Source organism: Lissotriton vulgaris, chromosome 12 (genome assembly GCF_964263255.1).
Source record: "Lissotriton vulgaris chromosome 12, aLisVul1.2, whole genome shotgun sequence".
Taxonomy (NCBI): domain Eukaryota; kingdom Metazoa; phylum Chordata; class Amphibia; order Caudata; family Salamandridae; genus Lissotriton; species Lissotriton vulgaris.
Genome location: NC_141700.1, coordinates 725,163,009 through 725,184,661, shown reverse-complemented (window position 1 = coordinate 725,184,661; position 21,653 = coordinate 725,163,009). Strand labels below are relative to the sequence as shown.

The 21,653-nt window shown below is 46.9% G+C and overlaps 1 protein-coding gene across 2 annotated transcripts in view; it reads left to right on the top strand.

Annotated features, from left to right (window-relative positions):
- The first annotated feature begins 375 nt into the window (after positions 1 to 375).
- LOC147678387 (lysophosphatidic acid receptor 6-like) overlaps positions 376 to 21,653 on the top strand; it is a 178,924-nt gene continuing 157,646 nt past the window's right edge. Inside the window, exons 1-3 of one of the 2 annotated variants that reach the window (XM_086946573.1) lie at positions 376 to 480; positions 3,441 to 3,499; positions 5,107 to 5,222. The gene's annotated coding sequence lies outside the window, so the exon portion shown is untranslated. The remainder of the gene's footprint in view (positions 481 to 3,440; positions 3,500 to 5,106; positions 5,223 to 21,653) is intronic. The other variant, XR_015302581.1, reaches the window with a different exon arrangement.

Sequence of the window (21,653 nt, the reverse complement as noted above, 5' to 3'; positions counted from 1 at the left end):
CCATCACGCCCCCCCCCCTTCCTCCATTGTTTCTTCTTTCTGTCTCGTCCCTTGCCATCCTCTCATCTCTCTTTCTCCTTTCCTTCTCCAAATCTTGTTAGGACTCTGGGGTAATGCACCGTTTAATTCTCTGCCAATACCCTGACCCCAAACCCATCTCTGCAGCGCTGGCTGACAGTAGCCCGGGTGGCAGGTGCTTCGCAGAGCAGGAAGACGTCTCCCTCACGCCCTCCGCGCCTGCCGTGAGCCTCGGTTTCCCCCAGACCAGGCGAGAGGCTTCTGTGCTCGGGGGCTCTCCGGCGCGGGTGGAGAGGAGGTTGTCGGATGACTTCTCGAGAAAGCCACAACCATCGGCCACCGCAGCTGTCAGCAAACACTTACACTGCCTCTCACAGCGGCAGCAGCAGCAACACCAAACCCCCTCCCTGGCTGCCAAGGCTGCCCTGCGTGCCATGCGAGGAGACATCGAAACGGGCACAGGTAGGATGGGGAGTGGGCCCTGGGGGCGAGTGGCGTGGAGCCCGGAAGAGTGGGGGTTACTAAAAGTGTGGGGTATTGGTGTCTCCACGTCCTGCAGGAACTGGCAGATACTGTCTGTTTAAAAATATCTTGGGTGAATCAGCACAGTCTCTTTAGAAGTCAGTGTGGTGGGACTGCACCGTCACTTTAAAAAGAGCCCGAGCCAGTGTTACTCAGAGGGGCTTCCTTCGCTGCTGAATGTTGTGATTTAAATCCCCCTGGGCAGGAGAGCTGGCAGATTCGGTGGTTCGGGTCCCATTTTCTGACAGTTTCTGGGGCAAACAGTAGCAAATCATGTCTTCTCAAGTACTCTAGGACTTACATAATGTGGGACAAGTAATGTATGCAATCTCCCCCACGATGCTTTAGAGCATGGTGCAGTTTTAGCAGATTTGTTTAGCTGGTGGTCTGTTCCTACTTTATTGACAGAATGCAGCAACCACTTTCCAGCATTTGCAGGTTAGGATGATGGTGCATGCAACAGCTCTTTTAGTGCTATGAAGAGGATACCTCACGTCCAGGCACTATCCACATTAGCAATGCTAAATATGTATGTACTGCATGCTAACCCTTCCTCCCAACTCCCATCCAGCTCTATTGGATTCGATAGGTGAGGGCCTTCCAAAGGCATGGGATGCAACCCATGTGTTGAAACATGTCGACTGTAAAAGAACCAAAAGCACAGAAACCAAGCACAAAGAGTACGCATTGATGTTTCCGCCAATTCAAAGACAGCTTGTAACACATCCATGAACTCCAGTACCAGCAGAATACAGAATAGTGACATCCTTTGTATTCATGACGAATATCTGAGCTATAACTTAATTCTGTGAATGTTTGATATTTTGGTCTTCGATATTTTTGGGGCCAAAATGACTAGATGCAGGCCAGACCAGGAGACCGCCCTCCTTTTTTATTTATTTTTATTTTTTTATTTCAACAAGTTTTTGAGAAAGTGAGTGAGAGATAAAGAGAAGAGGGTGAAAGGGAAAAAGAAGTGGAGATAGAGATGAGTTATCGCATGGGCCAGTTCGATCCCAAATGTATTCTAGTTTGTCCTGGTGATGAGCACTCCCTGCACCCACCGGCATGTTTTATTGTGGCTTCACCAGAAGGTTTTAAATTCAGTGTCTGTCTCCAAACATATCTTGGCACTTTTATTTTTGGAGATGCTTTCCACATCTGAGGTATGTGTGGTTGCTTTTCTGAAAGATGCTCTTTCTTCAGTGCAGGCAAACACTCTTGTGTTCGTTGTTCTGAATACTGCTGCTAGTTTTGTGGTCCAGCCTGAAGGTTTCACTGACATTCATTCGGTGAGTGAGCCCTCTGTCTCCACATAGGTTTTTGTATTCTGTGATTGTTCTGTATTCTTTTGTGCTGGTTCCCTGTTCTGTCACTTTAGATCTTGTAATATAGTAATAGCTTGACTGGTTATAGGAGGTCTATACAGTGGTGCCTTGCCATAGTGGGTTAGGATTTTGGATAAAACTTAGATGTGTTCCAGATATATATTTCCTATTCCCATGTGAACTAAAACTGCCCTAAAATTTGACATAAAATTCAACAAACTGCCTTGTGAAGTCGAGTAATATGCTGGCCCTAGATTTTCGAACACTGGGTATATTAAACATAGCTATTGTATAGCTGTCTCTCAACCTGGTATGTAACCATACTGTACAGAAAGAACTTAACTGTGTAACAACTTTAGCTAGCCTTAAGGCAAAGATTTAGAAAGTTCACCAGTCTCTGGAAAGTTGCTGGCTCCACATGCAGGCTAAATGGAAACACTGAAAACTGGAACAAACCATCAGAGGTGAAGAGTGCAGTTTCCTCCTAGTCTCACAGGTCCAAAGTCTAAAGCAGTAATGCACTGGATTCCCCGAGCTGTTCTATCATTTCAGCAACTTGAGGAAGTGGGTAAGTTTCAAATGTAACCAATCTTCTTAGATGGAAGAATTCTAGGAGGTTTGCTTTGTGCAACAGCTCATCCTTTGTTAGCAATATCTTCCCTATAAGTTCTAATGCAGTGAACCAATGAGAGATCAGAGGCATTCTTGATAGCAGAGTTTAAAGTTAGGTTATTATGTTGCTGTGCCAGAGGCTTGGGGCATTTAAATTGCCCCAAATACATCTTCTCTAGGATACCCACTTTAGAGCGTGTTCTCTTCTGAGCCGCTTATCGGCTAGGGGCAGATTTACAAGCCCGTTTGCGCCACTTTTGCGTCACTTTTCCCATGTTAAAAGTGACGCAAAAGTGGCGCAAGGGGCTTGTAAATCTGCCCCAAGGTCTTTAATGTGACAGTACAAAGCTCTAAGCATTTCACCTTCACCTTTTGCTTCTGGACTGTATCTATCCCTAGTCTTTCCTGGGTAACAACTGCTCCATATGATGTCGTACCGCAAGGATTGGCCATGTGGTAGGATGCTTGTAATTTAAGCATTAGGAGTGGAGCTAAGTACTGACCATACCTTTCTTTAAACCACACCATACCTTGTGCTATTCTTTATAAGTTCATAAAAAGCCCAATTTGGGGTCTTCTCCAGCCATATATATTTTGTAGCTCTATAGATGGCATATCACTAACCCCCCTCATTTGGGCCAGAATGTCCACCTGATTTCCCAAAGCAGAGACTTGACTAATTTCTTGCCATTGAGTCGATAGAGTTTGTTGCATAATCTCTCTCTTGCTGAGCAGTCGTTCCAAGGGCCTTCGGACAGTTGATGAATTATGGGCTCTACTTATGTACTCCTAGGATCCTACGTCTGACACCATTTTGTGGGGGTGGGTTTTAATGAAGCAATAGAGAATTACATTTTATTTTTAGAATCTTTAAATAAAATGACATTTCTCCATTATGTCTGGTAGAGTTTGTCTGACTCTCAAGTCATCTTTAACTCCCAGTTTTCTTCTGTCTTTTAGGTACTTTTCCTGTTCATCTTCCAGGCCATCCTCTGAGAAATAAAATAAGCAAGGTTCAGGTACATATGGGACCAATTAAAGGAAGAACACGTCAAAAAGATTCCTCTCTCGTTTCTGTTTTCTTCTTTTCCTCTTTTCCTTCTTCCTGTCATTACCTTTTTATGTTCAAATAAAGTGTCAACAACCAAATATATATATAAACAGGGCCTCATTTATGAGGCCCCTTGCGCCATCGGAAAGTCACTTTTTCTGACGTTCTGTAGCGCAGACACCTGCGTGATATTCATCAGGCAGCACTAAGCCACTTTTTTGGCTTAATGCTGCCTGATAAATATCAGTCCCTTTAACGCAGTGCTCTGCGTTTAAGGGGCGTGCAATGGGTGTTGCTGGGGGCGTTCCCAGCAACATCCATGGCCTTTTGACACTGCCCCAGATCTAGGAGAAATTGTGAATCTGAGGCAGTGCCAAAAGCTTACGCCTCCCCAGGGGAGGCGTGAGGGAGGCACAACGGGGGAAATATCTTTATTTATCCTCGTTTTTCATATTTCAATGTGTGCTGCAGAAAGAGGAAAAGCTTCTTGTAATGATTTTTGTCCAGAGAGGTTTCCCTTCCTGTACAAAAATAATCATCCCCGCAAGGCCGGCACCCTTGCACCATGGTGCAAAGGTGCCTGCGCTGGCGCAGGCAGCCCACTGTGCACCGGCGCAGGGGAAAAGGACAGGAATGCGCCTTATCTTATAGATACGGCGCATTCCTGCCCTTTTCTTTTGGCGTAGGGAAGCGCAGCAGGAAGGCCGGCTGCGCAGCCCTACGGCAAAACCTCATAAATGAGGCCCACAGACTTTTTGTTGTTGTCCAATTCTAGTCCAGGAGTGTCTTGAATTCCTGTAGTCTCTCCCCCTTTTAAACGAGGTCGCTTTTGTGGAACATCACTAAATATATTACTGCACTCTTTATCAAGGAGAATAGGGCACTTTTTCGATCTACCCTCATGAAAGAAATAAGTGATTTTATAATTTCCAGGTGTTTCATTACTGTAAAGGTTATGCAGTGTTTTAGAGCTATTGTACAGTAGATTAAGACTCCAGTTTCTGAGTCCCCAGTTTCCCTTGTCCCATTGCTAAGCCTTATCTTTCCAGGTTCACATCCCTATCCTTTATGTGCGCCATCTTCCAACTTCCTAAAACTTACCTGGCCCAACCATAAGTCTTGCTGGCCTGTGGCAGGAGTACTGTCTACAAGGGCACTGCGAGGCATCCACCCATCCTCTGTCTACTTGTCTGTATGTTCAGTTGTTTCTTCTTGGCAGCTGCCTGCCTCTTCTTCCCTCAGTCCCATCCTGGTTCGACATCCTGGTTCGACGTCGTAGCAGCGCCACTGGTCCTCTCATCCTCCCATGGACCTAGAGCCTCCTCCTCCTCTCTTTGGATCTTTCCATCCTGCCTCTGTGGGGGAAACATCCTAAACAACGAAGTTTAAATCACGACTTACCTGAACAACGAAGTCACAACAACGAGGAATCCCAAAGTCCTTAACCACAACTCTGTGGATCCAACCTCATTAGCCCTTCTTTCCTTTCTAATCTGCCCTCCTTTCCTCACCACCACTCCTCTAGTCTGCATTGTCTTTTTTTCTTTTCTTGATGCTGGTGTAATTTTTTTCCAGAGCCACCATCGGGACACAGGAAGAACCAAGACATCGCAGGACCTTGTAAACAGGAAAGTGAACCCTGCTACTAGAAGGTTTTTGAAACAAAACGTGTGCCCCCTAATCCTGCTAAGGTGAGACCAAGTTGCACATCTTCTATCTTTGTTCAGAAGTCTACTTACAAAAATCAAATGCCAGAAAAATGTTGTTTCCCCCATCATTGATGGGAGAAAAGGGTCAAGCTTCTGAGTAAATTGCCTGCCATAATAAAACGCTCCCAATATAAACCAAAATGGCACATGGGTTGCACATGTTTAAAGACATTCTGAAATGGGAAGTGCTGAGAGTGTTAGTTGTGAAAATCAGAATCCAGTCATCAAGCTCAGGAAAGGTCTTCTGAAATAATCCAACAACAAATTTACATGTATCAGAACTTTCCAAACCTTCTTTCACACCAAGCATACCCAAATGTTTGCATTGTTGTCTGCTTTCCAAGTCTTCCACATTTGCCTTTGTGTCTTTAATTTGTGTAGTTTCCCAGCTGCTGTCTCGTTTCAAAATTAGTTCCTCTATTTCAGTTGCTGTTTTACGATTTCATCAATCTGATTTATATCAGTGCTAATTGAGTCTACAATTGCTTTTACAGATGCTTGAGTCTTCAAATTATCAGACATACATTTTGCAAAATGAGATTCTGTCTCAGTTTTGTGAGCCAGAAGAAGATGATGTATCTTCCCCCAAGGAAAGCTCTCTTTTTTATCAGCTCTCTGTTGATCAACCAGATTTATCAAAAGCAGCGTCTTCTCTTTGAGTAGAATTAAACATATTCTCTTTGAACAGAGATTGTGTTCATGAGACAATGCGAAGTGACGCCTCAGGTCTCACTGTTCCAACCACATTTGCTTTACTGTAGAACAATTCTCATCTCACTTGCATATATTCTTACCTGCCATAGTTGTTATGGCCCTTATTACATTTCTAACTTGTCAGTCACCCTACTTTTATTTAAGTGGATGCACTTTTTAACACACCAGTGGTTAATTCTCCTTTTTAACAGAGTTAGAGAGTTCCTGTAGCTCCTGATTTCCAGCACATCATTTTACTGTCTGTTGGACCCGGCCCAGTAGGCAGGTTCACCCCTAGACTTTTTGCGTTTTCCTAGCCTATTTATGGAACCTGGTATTTGTGATTTTAGGCCTCTGCGCACTTTTTCACTGTGGTACAGTGTAAAGTGCTTGAGCTGGTGAGTGACCTGCCCTCCCATAGGAATGAATGGGGAATATGTATGCCCATGGTAGTTCCTGATGCGTGGGGAGTGCAGGGGCGAGTTTGGTATGAGAGAACTCGTGAGAATGAATGCCGCAAAATGATGTATGCGACATGGCTGTGTCTAGTCTAGAAGTCCTACTTTTGGAAGTTGGCATATTTGTGCAAGTTGGTGCTAGCGTGTGATTGGCTGGTGAGCCTGGCCCAGAGTGCATGGGCCTGCTTGTGGATTGACTGTCTGGTTTGAGGATGACAGGGGCTGGAGAGCCCAGGAGGTTGTCTGAAGTCAGCCCATGGATGAAAGGCAGCATCTGCTGCCAGGGAAGTGGGAGGAGATGGCACCTGATAGTGAAGGGCTGTTCCTGTGTAACTACAAAGCTGGCTCCACCTCCCGCTGGGCGACTGACACCTCTGTCCCTGATACTGAAGGGGACTTCCCTCTAAACCAGTCCAGCTGGTTCTCACACTGCCTGCTTCAAAGGACTTCAAAGGTTTTGCACTGTATAAAAAGGGGTTGTATCCCCTTCCAAATTGTTCTTGTTTTCAACTTGAATCTGCCAGGGGCTGCTGCTGCTTGAGCTCAGGGGAATCCCTGGCTCTGCCCAGCCCCTGGGCACCTGATGGACTTTCCTGGACTCCTGGGGGACCCCTCTGCCTTGCTGGGCTGATGGGGGACTTTGCTTTGCCCCTGAGACTCTCTGGGACCTTTGTGCAGCATGGTGGAGCTGCACTCCTGGAAGGACCTTGGTACTTTGTGTCTAGCGCTTTGGGAGCGCTTTATGGCCCCATAGCGCTTTAGAGCGCTTTATTTTGATTATGGCGCTGAGGAGCGCTTTGCCCGCCTTGGCGAGTGCCCACCTCGCTTATTATTGACTTTTATTTAATTTCGGCTGCCCACGCCGATATCTTTATTGCCTGCCTGACTGAAAACGGGCCGCCGCGCTGCCCGCGGTGACCCGGAAGTGCTTGGCCGGCCGGCCAATCGCAGCGCGGCCGGCCGGAAGTCCCGCCCCCGCAGCCCGAGTGGAGTGAAGCTGCCCGGAAAGGAGAGCGGGGAGGAAGATGGCGCCTGCCGCGGTGGGGCTCCCGTGACCAAGAGGGAGCCCCTCACCCAGAGAAGAGGCGGCTGGAGGTACCAGTGGGGCTCCGTTCCTGAAGAGGAGCCCCGCGCCGGGAGAGAAGCCTCGCCGCCTATGCCGCCAGCCCGAGGAAGAGTGGAGTCCCCAGCGAGAGCGGCCCGGTGAGTGAAAAGGGCCGGGGGGGCTCCAGTGGGGCTGCTGCTGGTGCCGGGAGATGGCACCCCAACGAGAATGGAGGTAGGGCGGCCCCAGATGGCAGTGGGCCGCCCCAACATTTCAACGGAGCCCCAGTGCTCCAACCTGGGCCCATATTTTTGCCATTTAGAGCCTGAGAGGCCCGGGGGGCCATTATTGAGTGAGAGGCTCCCGAGTCGGCCACATTGTTCTTGGAGCGCAAGAGGGCTCAGGGCATATCGGGGCATATGGTCGTTGCCCGTCCCCAAAGGGCCAGTTGTGTCTGAAGCCACGAGGGCTTCAAGGGCGGCCCCGTTTGGCAGTGGGTCGCCCCAACGCTTTGAGAGAGCCTGTGTGGCTCAGAGGGGCCCTATGTGTTTCTAAGAGCCTGTGTGGCTCCAACGTTTGACCAGTGTTGGCCAGAGCCTGTGTGGCTCCAACGTGCGCAGTGTTGGCTTCAGAGCCTGTGTGGCTTAGCTGGCGCCGTTTTGTTGATTCTTCAGGTGCCCAGCACTTTGTGGGCACCTGCCACGTTTAGGCCTTTCTGTGATGTACACAGTTGCCCAGCACTTTGTGGGCAACTGCCACGTTTAGGCTTTTGTACTTTGGACTGGCGCTGCATGGCAGCGCGCCCTGACTTTGGACCCAGGGCATCCTTGCCCCAACAAGGCCAGTTGGCCTAGGGACTGCCACAGGTAGTGGCTTATGTAGTGTAGGCGCAATGTGATTTCTATGTTTTTAAATAGTAATTGCCTACTGTGTGTTTTTGCGCTATTGATTTATTAGGCACCTCTGAATGTTTATGCATTATGTGTCTTCCTTTCCATGCGCTGCACCTCTGAATGTTTAGTCATCATGTGTCTTCTTGCGCTGCACCCCTGAATGTATTTTATTGCATCATGTGCCCTATTCTTAACACCTCTGAATGTGTTACTGCATCATGTGTCTTCCTTTCCATGCGCTGCACCTCTGAATGGTTAGTCATCATGTGTCTTCTTGCGCTGCACCCCTGAATGTAGTTTATTGCATCATGTGCTCTATTATTACTCCTCTGAATGTGTTCATACATCATGGGTAAGGTGTTCTGGTTTATGCCCCTAAATGTGGTTATTCTTAGGTGGTTGTCTTTTCTACTCCTCTGAATGTAGGTTTATTGCATCATGAGTAATGTATTCTTTCTTAGACCCCTAATGCTGTGTGATACTTAGGTGGTTCTTCTTTCTTAGTACAGGTGGTCCTAGTAAGGTCCTGGTTCCTGTTACCAGTGGTTACTGGTTGTTATCTTTGTGATTACCATTTTATGTTTTATTATTTCTTATTCTAGAAGTGCTATATCTGACTATGACAGTGGCCCTTGTGGCCCTGTCTTGTGTACATAATCCCTGTGAATATTGCCCGTGCCAGTTGGCACCATGTATATGTGTGATTTTATCTGATGTGGTTTTACAATACAAAAGTTATTTTTATAATAACCTTGTGTGGAGTCTCTCTTGTGGTGTGCCTAGTATGTTGTTGCTGTTGTGCGCTGGCGCAAATGCTTTACACATTGCCTCCGAGTTTAGCCTTACTGCTTGTGCCAAGCTACCAAGGGGGTGAGCAGAGGTTATCTTGGCGTGTGACTTCCTTGCCCTGACTAGAATGGTGGTTTCTGCCTGGCTTTGGCGTCAGCCTTAGCCTACCAGAAATAGCCAGTTCTAACATTGTTGGTCAGCGGTGCGGATTTTGGACTTGTGTTTGCGCAGTGCCATAGCGACAACTGGCTACATTACAAAACTCTGCAATTGTTTTTTTCAGATAGTCACATGTTTGGGATTATTGTTTTTGATTTTTTTCCTCAAGAGTGTCATTTTCAAATGTGTTTCTGTGCTTTATGTTTAGTGGCAGATGAGAGAAAGTGACAGGGCGGGACGCCATTAGAGGGGGGAGGTTCCCATAGATTAGGAATCCCTTGCTGGGTCCCTTGTCCAATCCCAAATCCTGTCCCTGTGTGGGTAGATGGAAGAGAGGGAGTGTGAGGAGAAATGACTAGCTCAGGAGGGTGGTTGTTCCCTGAGTGTAGTGTGTGTGTCTGGATTCCCCAGTGTTGTAGGATCCAGTGGTGGCAGCTTTAATGTGTCCAGTGTGTTAATTCCCATTCCCCGCTCCCAGAGTTTGGTACCTGTGTCACGTGCGGTCAGGTTGAGTGATCAGGGGTGGTGGAAACTGCCTTACCAGTCCGAGGGGGGGGGAGTGTGCGAATGAGTAATGTGCTGAACTGGAGGAGTTGGTGTGAGTTTTCTTTTTGTTAAAGAGCTTGCATGAGAGGTGTACCTCTGGTGGTGTGCAGGAGGTCCTGCAGAGGCACTGGACAGGAAGGTGGATGTCTGGCGGTGTGCTAGATGTCTTGCAGAGGCATTAGGGAGTGGTTCCAAAAGGAGTGGCTTGTGTATCTGATGATCCTGTAAAGGGGAAGAGGTTCATGTGTAACCCAGCTTGGTCCCAGTAGTATGGTAGGGGTGTAGGGGCTCACGCCCTGTCTCAGTGGAGGCGGAGTGAGTGTGGGACGGTGTGTCCCACGTTGGCCTGAAACCCTATCTCAGGGCCTGGAGGGTTCCTTAAGGGAGCGCCAGGTCAGGGGCCTAAGCTGTACATAGGTCATTTGAGGAGGATCTTCCTGTGTCTAGAGGACGGGGAGTGTCTGTAACCAGAACTCCGGCGGTCCTAGTGTTGGGCAGTACCGCTCCTAAGTGGAGGGTGCAGAAGTCCTGGCTCGCTGAGCATTTGACCGTCTAGAGTGCTTGACCATTTGTGGGGCCTCTGGAGGTCGTTCCCCGAGGAGGGGGGAAAGCCGGGTTGGGGTGTGGCCTGACCTGATAGGGAGTACTGGAGGAAGTGTGTCACTGATACGCCGCTGGCGTGTGCTCTGTCTAGCCTGAGACATACTGGAACTGGAAGGGGGTGCAGAGGGACGGTGTCCTTACTTCTGACCCCGGTGTAACCTGAGGGTTTAGATCTTAGGTTGGGAGATTAGGAAACTTCTAGGCCAAGAGGAATCTCTACCAAAGTGGATCAGCTGAAGAGACTGAGGGGGCTGCCCTTGCTGTGTGTTCTGGGGCTCACCTGCAGTTTGTTGTTTTCACTAAGGTAGAGGAAAGGGGGCTTTGCTGTGTGCTGTGTCCCCCCACCTGCTTGAAGAGGAACTGTGCTATGTGCTTTGTACCTCAGAAGTGGAATAGTTTCCAGGTGGTAGACCAGTGATGGAGTGAGGTCCTGATCTGGTAAGAGAATTGTGTTCTGGTGAGTGCTTCTCTGTGAGGGTGCGGAAACCCAGAAGTAGAGGTAGGGTGGGGCATTCTTGCCCGTGACCTCTGGTCAGCCTGAGGGTATGGTCCCTAGGTTGTTGTATCAGTGGTAGTTGTAGCTACACTGAGAGAGAGAGTGGAGCATGGCTATTGTGTGCCAGGGGTTACTACCCCCCACTCTGTGGATTAGTTAGGACCTGTGATTTGGATGGCCTATGGCCTGGTCTTGGCTGTGGATGACTAGTGTGTACCAGTGGGGTACCCTAGTTGAGTCAGAGAGTTATTATTTGGAGGAAACCATGTAGGTTCAGAGTGGCGAAAAACTGGACGGTGTCCCTGCTGTGCAAGGCCGTGTCCGTGGTTTTGTCGCCCAAAGCAGTGAAGCCCATCAGTGGTGTGATTGGTCTACCCTGCGTTTTGGCTGGAAGGGGGTTGTGTTGGACCCGGCCCAGTAGGCAGATTCACCCCTAGACTTTTTGCGTTTTCCTAGCCTATTTATGGAACCTGGTATTTGTGATTTTAGGCCTCTGCGCACTTTTTCACTGTGGTACAGTGTAAAGTGCTTGAGCTGGTGAGTGACCTGCCCTCCCATAGGAATGAATGGGGAATATGTATGCCCATGGTAGTTCCTGATGCGTGGGGAGTGCAGGGGCGAGTTTGGTATGAGAGAACTCGTGAGAATGAATGCCGCAAAATGATGTATGCGACATGGCTGTGTCTAGTCTAGAAGTCCTACTTTTGGAAGTTGGCATATTTGTGCAAGTTGGTGCTAGCGTGTGATTGGCTGGTGAGCCTGGCCCAGAGTGCATGGGCCTGCTTGTGGATTGACTGTCTGGTTTGAGGATGACAGGGGCTGGAGAGCCCAGGAGGTTGTCTGAAGTCAGCCCATGGATGAAAGGCAGCATCTGCTGCCAGGGAAGTGGGAGGAGATGGCACCTGATAGTGAAGGGCTGTTCCTGTGTAACTACAAAGCTGGCTCCACCTCCCGCTGGGCGACTGACACCTCTGTCCCTGATACTGAAGGGGACTTCCCTCTAAACCAGTCCAGCTGGTTCTCACACTGCCTGCTTCAAAGGACTTCAAAGGTTTTGCACTGTATAAAAAGGGGTTGTATCCCCTTCCAAATTGTTCTTGTTTTCAACTTGAATCTGCCAGGGGCTGCTGCTGCTTGAGCTCAGGGGAATCCCTGGCTCTGCCCAGCCCCTGGGCACCTGATGGACTTTCCTGGACTCCTGGGGGACCCCTCTGCCTTGCTGGGCTGATGGGGGGACTTTGCTTTGCCCCTGAGACTCTCTGGGACCTTTGTGCAGCATGGTGGAGCTGCACTCCTGGAAGGACCTTGGTACTTTGTGTCTAGCGCTTTGGGAGCGCTTTATGGCCCCATAGCGCTTTAGAGCGCTTTATTTTGATTATGGCGCTGAGGAGCGCTTTGCCCGCCTTGGCGAGTGCCCACCTCGCTTATTATTGACTTTTATTTAATTTCGGCTGCCCACGCCGATATCTTTATTGCCTGCCTGACTGAAAACGGGCCGCCGCGCTGCCCGCGGTGACCCGGAAGTGCTTGGCCGGCCGGCCAATCGCAGCGCGGCCGGCCGGAAGTCCCGCCCCCGCAGCCCGAGTGGAGTGAAGCTGCCCGGAAAGGAGAGCGGGGAGGAAGATGGCGCCTGCCGCGGTGGGGCTCCCGTGACCAAGAGGGAGCCCCTCACCCAGAGAAGAGGCGGCTGGAGGTACCAGTGGGGCTCCGTTCCTGAAGAGGAGCCCCGCGCCGGGAGAGAAGCCTCGCCGCCTATGCCGCCAGCCCGAGGAAGAGTGGAGTCCCCAGCGAGAGCGGCCCGGTGAGTGAAAAGGGCCGGGGGGGCTCCAGTGGGGCTGCTGCTGGTGCCGGGAGACGGCACCCCAACGAGAATGGAGGTAGGGCGGCCCCAGATGGCAGTGGGCCGCCCCAACATTTCAACGGAGCCCCAGTGCTCCAACCTGGGCCCATATTTTTGCCATTTAGAGCCTGAGAGGCCCGGGGGGCCATTATTGAGTGAGAGGCTCCCGAGTCGGCCACATTGTTCTTGGAGCGCAAGAGGGCTCAGGGCATATCGGGGCATATGGTCGTTGCCCGTCCCCAAAGGGCCAGTTGTGTCTGAAGCCACGAGGGCTTCAAGGGCGGCCCCGTTTGGCAGTGGGTCGCCCCAACGCTTTGAGAGAGCCTGTGTGGCTCAGAGGGGCCCTATGTGTTTCAAAGAGCCTGTGTGGCTCCAACGTTTGACCAGTGTTGGCCAGAGCCTGTGTGGCTCCAACGTGCGCAGTGTTGGCTTCAGAGCCTGTGTGGCTTAGCTGGCGCCGTTTTGTTGATTCTTCAGGTGCCCAGCACTTTGTGGGCACCTGCCACGTTTAGGCCTTTCTGTGATGTACACAGTTGCCCAGCACTTTGTGGGCAACTGCCACGTTTAGGCTTTTGTACTTTGGACTGGCGCTGCATGGCAGCGCGCCCTGACTTTGGACCCAGGGCATCCTTGCCCCAACAAGGCCAGTTGGCCTAGGGACTGCCACAGGTAGTGGCTTATGTAGTGTAGGCGCAATGTGATTTCTATGTTTTTAAATAGTAATTGCCTACTGTGTGTTTTTGCGCTATTGATTTATTAGGCACCTCTGAATGTTTATGCATTATGTGTCTTCCTTTCCATGCGCTGCACCTCTGAATGTTTAGCCATCATGTGTCTTCTTGCGCTGCACCCCTGAATGTATTTTATTGCATCATGTGCCCTATTCTTAACACCTCTGAATGTGTTACTGCATCATGTGTCTTCCTTTCCATGCGCTGCACCTCTGAATGGTTAGTCATCATGTGTCTTCTTGCGCTGCACCCCTGAATGTAGTTTATTGCATCATGTGCTCTATTATTACTCCTCTGAATGTGTTCATACATCATGGGTAAGGTGTTCTGGTTTATGCCCCTAAATGTGGTTATTCTTAGGTGGTTGTCTTTTCTACTCCTCTGAATGTAGGTTTATTGCATCATGAGTAATGTATTCTTTCTTAGACCCCTAATGCTGTGTGATACTTAGGTGGTTCTTCTTTCTTAGTACAGGTGGTCCTAGTAAGGTCCTGGTTCCTGTTACCAGTGGTTACTGGTTGTTATCTTTGTGATTACCATTTTATGTTTTATTATTTCTTATTCTAGAAGTGCTATATCTGACTATGACAGTGGCCCTTGTGGCCCTGTCTTGTGTACATAATCCCTGTGAATATTGCCCGTGCCAGTTGGCACCATGTATATGTGTGATTTTATCTGATGTGGTTTTACAATACAAAAGTTATTTTTATAATAACCTTGTGTGGAGTCTCTCTTGTGGTGTGCCTAGTATGTTGTTGCTGTTGTGCGCTGGCGCAAATGCTTTACACATTGCCTCCGAGTTTAGCCTTACTGCTTGTGCCAAGCTACCAAGGGGGTGAGCAGAGGTTATCTTGGCGTGTGACTTCCTTGCCCTGACTAGAATGGTGGTTTCTGCCTGGCTTTGGCGTCAGCCTTAGCCTACCAGAAATAGCCAGTTCTAACACTGTCCTTAATTCTTTACACTTAGTATTGTGTTAATTGTTAATATTCTCTTGTTTGATGCCTGTATTGGACCCTCCTCCACCTCCATCTCCATCGTCTTGGTCCATTCCACCAATAACTCTTCATGAACTATTATCTTGTTTAAATCAGTAGGCCAAAACTCTTGAAATTGATGACCCTATCCCACAGACTTGGATTCCAGATCCTAATCTGTTATAGTTTGTATCTTGGTGTCAGAGATATGTGACTAAAATTATGTTCAACTTATTTACAGATTCTTATCACTGTGACAAATCCTCAACTTGCTATTTGATGTTGTAGCTCTATCAAAACACAGCACCTTTGAGTCCTTTTCCTCATCTTTAGTTCACGTGACCTCTGTTACAGATTCAGTACAATCATCGCTGAATGAATTCAAATTAGTTGAATTTCTCATGAGATATGAAGAGTGAAGACATCACTAGAGCCAGCTGTTAGCTTTGCATTGTTAAAATTATTGCTTAACCCACCTTCTCAGAAGTGTCTCTTTGAATAGGGGTTTCTAAAATGTTACTGTGTTGAATTAAACTTTAACCAATTTCTAGTGTCAGTTCCTATATCACTAACACCACAACACAACAGTGCTGCCACTTCCTGTTTTGCACCTAATATGAACTCCACTAGAGGAGGAAGCTGCCCCTCTTAACCTGTCTGTTATTTTTTGATGAAACGAGTCGCTCTAATTCAGCTGCATCGCCGACTGCAGTAATTCTGTTAATGCTCACCCGGCTCCTACTTTCCTGTGCTTATGCCCCTCTTCTATCAAGAAGTCCAGGGTGATGAGAACGCCCTATTGAAGGTCGCACCCAAGGTAGCACCGTCTCATCTGACACCCTTTGCCATCCCTTCTGAAATTCTAGAGTCCCTTGATTTCATCTTTGGTGGGTGGTACAGACTTGGCAACTTCGTGTAGCGCCCTCAACACCAAGCACCACCAACGGCCACCATTATTGGCTTCAACTCTGCTGAGTTTGACAATACAACAACAAGTAGCACTGCAAAAGGGGGGCTTACAATATGCATCTGTAGTGTTTACTGTTTTTAAGCCCATGGTATTCTAGATCACCAAATCTATATAGCAGCCAATTCTAGAAATCCATGAGACCAATATTGCTTTCCCTCTCAGGATACATCAGGGATAGGAGACAAGATGTCAACTGACCACCGCCTACACCTGGACCCCAGCGTCCTCTGTTTTTCAAATTTACTATCTGTGACAAGAAAAATATTGCACATTAGTCAAGAGGTAAATTCACTATATTCTTGGTCCCGCACACCTTTCCATACAAGGGCATTTTTATTGATAGTGTTTTAGGTTCCCACAAACACTGACAATATATATGCACGGGAGCTTCATTGTTTTTCAAGGCTGAGCTCACTTATGACACAAGTCGGTGACATGTAAGACGAGCGGGCCCTGTGATGCAGGATTCCCCTTAAGGGTGGGCGAGTGCCCAGCGTCGTTTTAAAAGAGGATTATTGACTGATACTGAATTGTTTTAGGAGAGACTGTGGCACTATCGCCCGAGGTATGGCCTTTTAATTGATGAGTCAATGTTAGCATTTCACCACCATTTTCCAAGAGTATTGGTCTACATTTCATTTAGTAATTGTAATGAAGGACTCCCTTCTTCTCACAGTTTTTGATACATGAGCTGGGAAGCCATGATTCTGTGGTGAAGAGACACATGTCTTCTGCATAAATTGGATTGGCTAGTAGCTTCAGGAGACAGGCATTGATCAACACGCAATTCCGTAGAAGGGAGTTTAATTTGAAAAGTCCATGGAAGAGTCTAGGTCCCGATGGGAATGATTCAGCTCCATGGTGCAGCTGCTGTTTGTGATTTTGTTGGCTTCTTCTTGTGAACAAAGGAGTGTTTGAGAATGTGGATTGGGTCTCTCTTGCAACGCTGAGAAACGCCTGGTTATTACGCAGGTTTGTCTTTATAGAAAAGGAGTAGAGAAGTCACTGATAGTGGTTGAGATTACTGAGGCCAATGTAGAAAGACTACTGGAAGAGCCTGTGGGCAAGAGCAGAGACTCCTTTAATCAATCAATCAGGTTTCTTATAAATCAATCAATCAATCAATCAGAGTACTTGTAAAGCACGCTATTTACCCGTGAGGGTCTCAAGGCGCTATGGGGAGGGGGGTGGGGGGGTGCTGCTACTGCTCGAACAGCCAGGTCTTGAGGATTCTTCACAAGGCGGGTAGGTCTTGGGTCTGCCGTATGTGGGTAGGGAGGGTAACGTTTGTAACAAACAACGTCTCAGCTGGAAATCATTTAACAAGGGCAATTTAGAATAGTAGTGTACATCACTCAGGAAGGGAGAAAAGGAAAGGGAGACCACAACGGGAATGGTAAAGCGAAACATTAATTTCAGGTCATCATCAGTTATCTTTCCCTTCAATAAGGCCTCGCCCATACTCGATTTACTCACCCAGTGGCCAGGCGACCATATTGATTGATCCCTCTTGGCTGGACCTTTAGGCCAACCTGCATGACCTGTTATATGCATACTTCAGCACTATTGTTGAAACTAGTGACCATTGTCCTGATGATGACCTAAAATCAATCAGGTTGAAACGCCGTTGACTACCCAGCACAGAACTTTGGCGCTGTTGTGGTCAATTTATTTATCCCAAATCAAAAATACTGATTGTATATATTTGTATTGTATTATTGACCACATTGTAATTTGTTCTTACTCTTTCGCCGTTCACACTGTAATATTTTCACCCCTGTGTCACTGCGCCGTTCACTGTCACTAGGACGCCCAGTGCTCACTCGTGTGTTATGGTCACCATATATTGAATTGTACTGTAGTGCTGTTACAACTACCTACAAAAAATACTTGTTTCGCTTTACCATTCCCGTTGTGGTCTCCCTTTATTTTTCTTTGTATCAAAACAGCATACTCTTTCTCTTGGCTAAAGTGCACTTCAGAAAACTCGCAACTGCAAAGCTGGCATTACAGTTATTGAGTTGCTGTAGATAATAAAGGGGTGCTTTACACTTAGAGAATGTATGTCTGCATAGTAGCGGTAATAGGAACTTTCTAGTAAAAGAGAGATAAAATTGGCAGAAAAGACAAAATGTAAAATAGTTTGACTCGATTGCTCATCACATGGACAGATGGCAACAGTTTCAGAAGAATACTGGCCTAGAGGGAAACATATCATCTAAAGAAACGGCCCCAACCTGAATCTTGTCAACAAGTTTCTTTCATAAACATTGGTCATATATAATAAATACGGAACGATTGATGGAGACGCTTGAATGAGGCAATAGTCTAACTGAGGGTTTAATCACTTCCGATAGTTCCCTGGAAGATTGCTTGTGCTTACGAAAACTATCTATATCCCATTTTCTGGCCCCTTTACCAATTGTCTCTGGGTGCTCAAACAATGGAGCACAACCAAGTGCCAAAAAGCAAGTTTTAATATATTGGAGCCAAGGGATAAACAGGCCACGGGCACAACTTAGACTGTCTCTAATAACAGCCCAGTTAAAATCAGCTTCTTTAAACACAGCAATGCCCATGCGCTATACAAGTATATGAAACATTTGCAAAAGTTACATATGTAGTGAGAGAACTTCAGTTAGTATATATCCACACTTTAGGACTTGTTTTCGAGAATCAGTTATTCCAGGTTCAGGTACAAAAGTTTCACAAAAAGACAGAGAAATATTGTGTCCTTGATGTTAAGTCGTTGGTTTATTGTTCCTTTGTTAATGCCAACACGTGTTTCATCGCAGGGAACATACTGCGAATCTTCAGGGCTGGACGAAAAACACAAAGAGGTGCATTTGCAAGAGGTTCTTAATACAAAGAGCCGAGAGTTGGTGACTGGCCAAAGTGGAAAGGTGGACATGCTAGTAGTGACTTGGTGTTATAGTGACATATTCACTATCAGTGGGACTTTGTGAGTAGTAAAGTGTACGTGTAATTAAGTGAAAATATAGTGACATGTCTATATATCTTTTATTGTCTTTTGGTGCCGTTGTGTGACTGAACACTGGATTGTGGACACTGAATAGGTGAAGCATGGTAGGTCTTAAACATTTGCCGTAGGAAGAGTGTGGTGGAATAGTGAAAAAGTGTGATTGTGGTTGAGAGGGCGGTATTCCCATGTGACATCCGTATTCAAGCGCATAAAATCTAGATTAAACTGTTACAATGCATATATCACTCTGTGTGAAGACAGTTTCGGGCGTATATATTTACATAGTTGCTTCACTATGTAGAAACTGCAAGTTTATTGGGGAAATGTTTTTACTTGCGTGTCCGAGGGCCCTTATGGCCACATTTGGTATTCCTGAGAGCTATGTGGAGTTATATGGAAAAGACCTACATGTCTATTAAGCGGGGGCATAAGTAAATGCCATTATTGAGAAGACTGGATATATGTAGAGGGGTTTAAGAGAGGCAGGAGGGCGATGGAGGAACTCTTACTAGTTAAAAAATTAACAACGTTAAGGTATTTAACCGTCTCCAAGATGTAGCCTTGGAGAGAGCACTAAGCAAACCACAATCACACTTTTTCACTATTCCACCACACTCTTCCTACGGCAAATGTTTAAGACCTACCATGCTTCACCTATTCAGTGTCCACAATCCAGTGTTCAGTCACACAACGGCACCAAAAGACAATAAAAGATATATAGACATGTCACTATATTTTCACTTAATTACACGTACACTTTACTACTCACAAAGTCACACTGATAGTGAATATGTCACTATAACACCAAGTCACTACTAGCATGTCCACCTTTCCACTTTGGCCAGTCACCAACTCTCGGCTCTTTGTATTAAGAACCTCTTGCAAATGCACCTCTTTGTGTTTTTCGTCCAGCCCTGAAGATTCGCAGTATGTTCCCTGCGATGAAACACGTGTTGGCATTAACAAAGGAACAATAAACCAACGACTTAACATCAAGGACACAATATTTCTCTGTCTTTTTGTGAAACTTTTGTACCTGAACCTGGAATAACTGATTCTCGAAAACAAGTCCTAAAGTGTGGATATATACTAACTGAAGTTCTCTCACTACATATGTAACTTTTGCAAATGTTTCATATACTTGTATAGCGCATGGGCATTGCTGTGTTTATGTTACTTGTGTGGATCCTCTAGATCCAACTTTGAGCGGTTCTGTGAGATTACCGCCCGCCCTTTTGCCTGTACCCACTACTCTACGGTGCTATCTACCGTGCGGACACACAGGTGTGCGCCTAAATTGCCTGGTTGATTTAAAATATCTCCTTGTTGTTTACAAAATCAGCTTCTTTGTTGGACCAGATTGAACACCAAATGGCTAAAGGGGCAGCATTAATTGTATCTTGGACATAGTCCATACCTATCTCCAGATGGAGGGAGAAATGCGGAGATGAGGGGGCAACCCCTAAAACTCGACAGCAGAATATGTTCTCCTCTATCTGCATTGCGTTTGCATCCCTACAGCCCGAGATACCCATTCCATATGTTAAGATCGGCAGGCATTTGCGATTGTAGATCTCTAATATTGGACCAATGGGTTTTTTATCAAGCAAGAAAGTGTTGCCTACAGCTTGTGTATATCAGGTTATTCTATTTTTTACACAAGTACGCCAAGTACAACCTTCTTCAAACTCCAGGCCTAGGTAAGGGAAAGAACTAACCCTCTCCAGGAGTTTGCCCTTTATGTTTAGACAATGGGTTTAAGTATTTTTTGGGCAGCATATCATTGGAAAAGTTTTCTTGTAGTTTGGCTCCAAGCCCAGGTCCTTCATAAAACTGACATAGATGACAATACGTTTTTTAAGACCATTCGCAGTCTGTGCCAGAAGGGCTGCATCATCAGCATAAAGCAGCACGGGCACAGCCTTATTCTCCACATGTGGGAAATCAACCCCAACTGAAACTAAAGTGTTTTCCAAATTGTTTGTATAGAGAAGGAATAAGATTGAGGCAGTGGACATTGGCTGTTCAATTGCTCCGCTATTCCAGGAGCAGGGGGAGGCCCAGGCCTTCTGCCTCAACTGGAAAGATACCCATAAGATCTATTTGGTAAGCTTCGACAATAACAACTTCTCATCAAGGGTGATTTCCAAGGTCTATTTGTAGCGATTGTGACATGGTTGCGGAGAGAGAGGCTTGGGTGGATTGCCTCTTTAAGTTGTTGGTGGCGGGGTATTTTAATGCCAAATTGGGGCACCCTCTGCCTCTTTCTCTTACAACCTTTGATCTATTTTCTCGAGAGTCGGACTGTAATGTGATGGACGCTAGGGGGCGGACCTTATTCTGCCATCTGGCATCACGGGTCATGGTCAATAAGGTTCCTAACTCTATCAAACAATATATTTCAAGCTTCATAAGGAGGGGTACAGGGAGCACCATTGACCACATTTTTGCCACCTGGAGTATGTCCTCAACTATTAAGAGTTGTGAGGTCCTTATTCCGACCTATAGTAACCTAACCACAATCCCATTTATGCCAAGATAGTGCTATCACATATGCAACATAAGCCTAATCCTCTGCCTTCCCAGGCCCTATCTACCAAGGACGCAGGGCGTAGGGTGGTATGGCAAACCACGAACATGAACAGCATTATGTCCCAGGTGATTTGCAATAGTACTGCCCTGGTGAATCGCTGTAATAGCATACCCTGCGATCCCGCGAGCATCCTATTTAACTTCAGCTAAGATTAAAATGCTGCTTTCTAGACCCATTGCCCTGCTGTGTCACCATGTTAAATAACAATCCTGGTTTGATGATGCCTGTAGAGCAGCCAATAACATTCTATATAGGTCCCTAAAGCAAATCCCAAGAGACCAGCATGCGATTAAGGAAAGTAGAAAGTTATACCAGCTTGCCATTAAAGGAAGAAAATTGGTTATGAAGGAGGAGAAATGGGAGTCTATTGTGGGCGCCTGTACTTCTAAAGACCCCCAAGCCTTCTGGAAAGCAGTACGGTCTGTCCTATTCCCGTCTCACCAACTGAGAAAGTAACCGTCCACATTTCGGCTGAGGCATGGGTGGCGCACTACGCTGGTTGTAGGGCTGACGATGCCCCAGCATAGATGACTACAACGTGTCCCAACCTTGCTTTTAATGAAGAGGAAGGCTTTTAGAGCAATTGTTAATAGCAGATGCAAGAAGGCCCGGGCCGGATTACATTCCACTTGATTTATG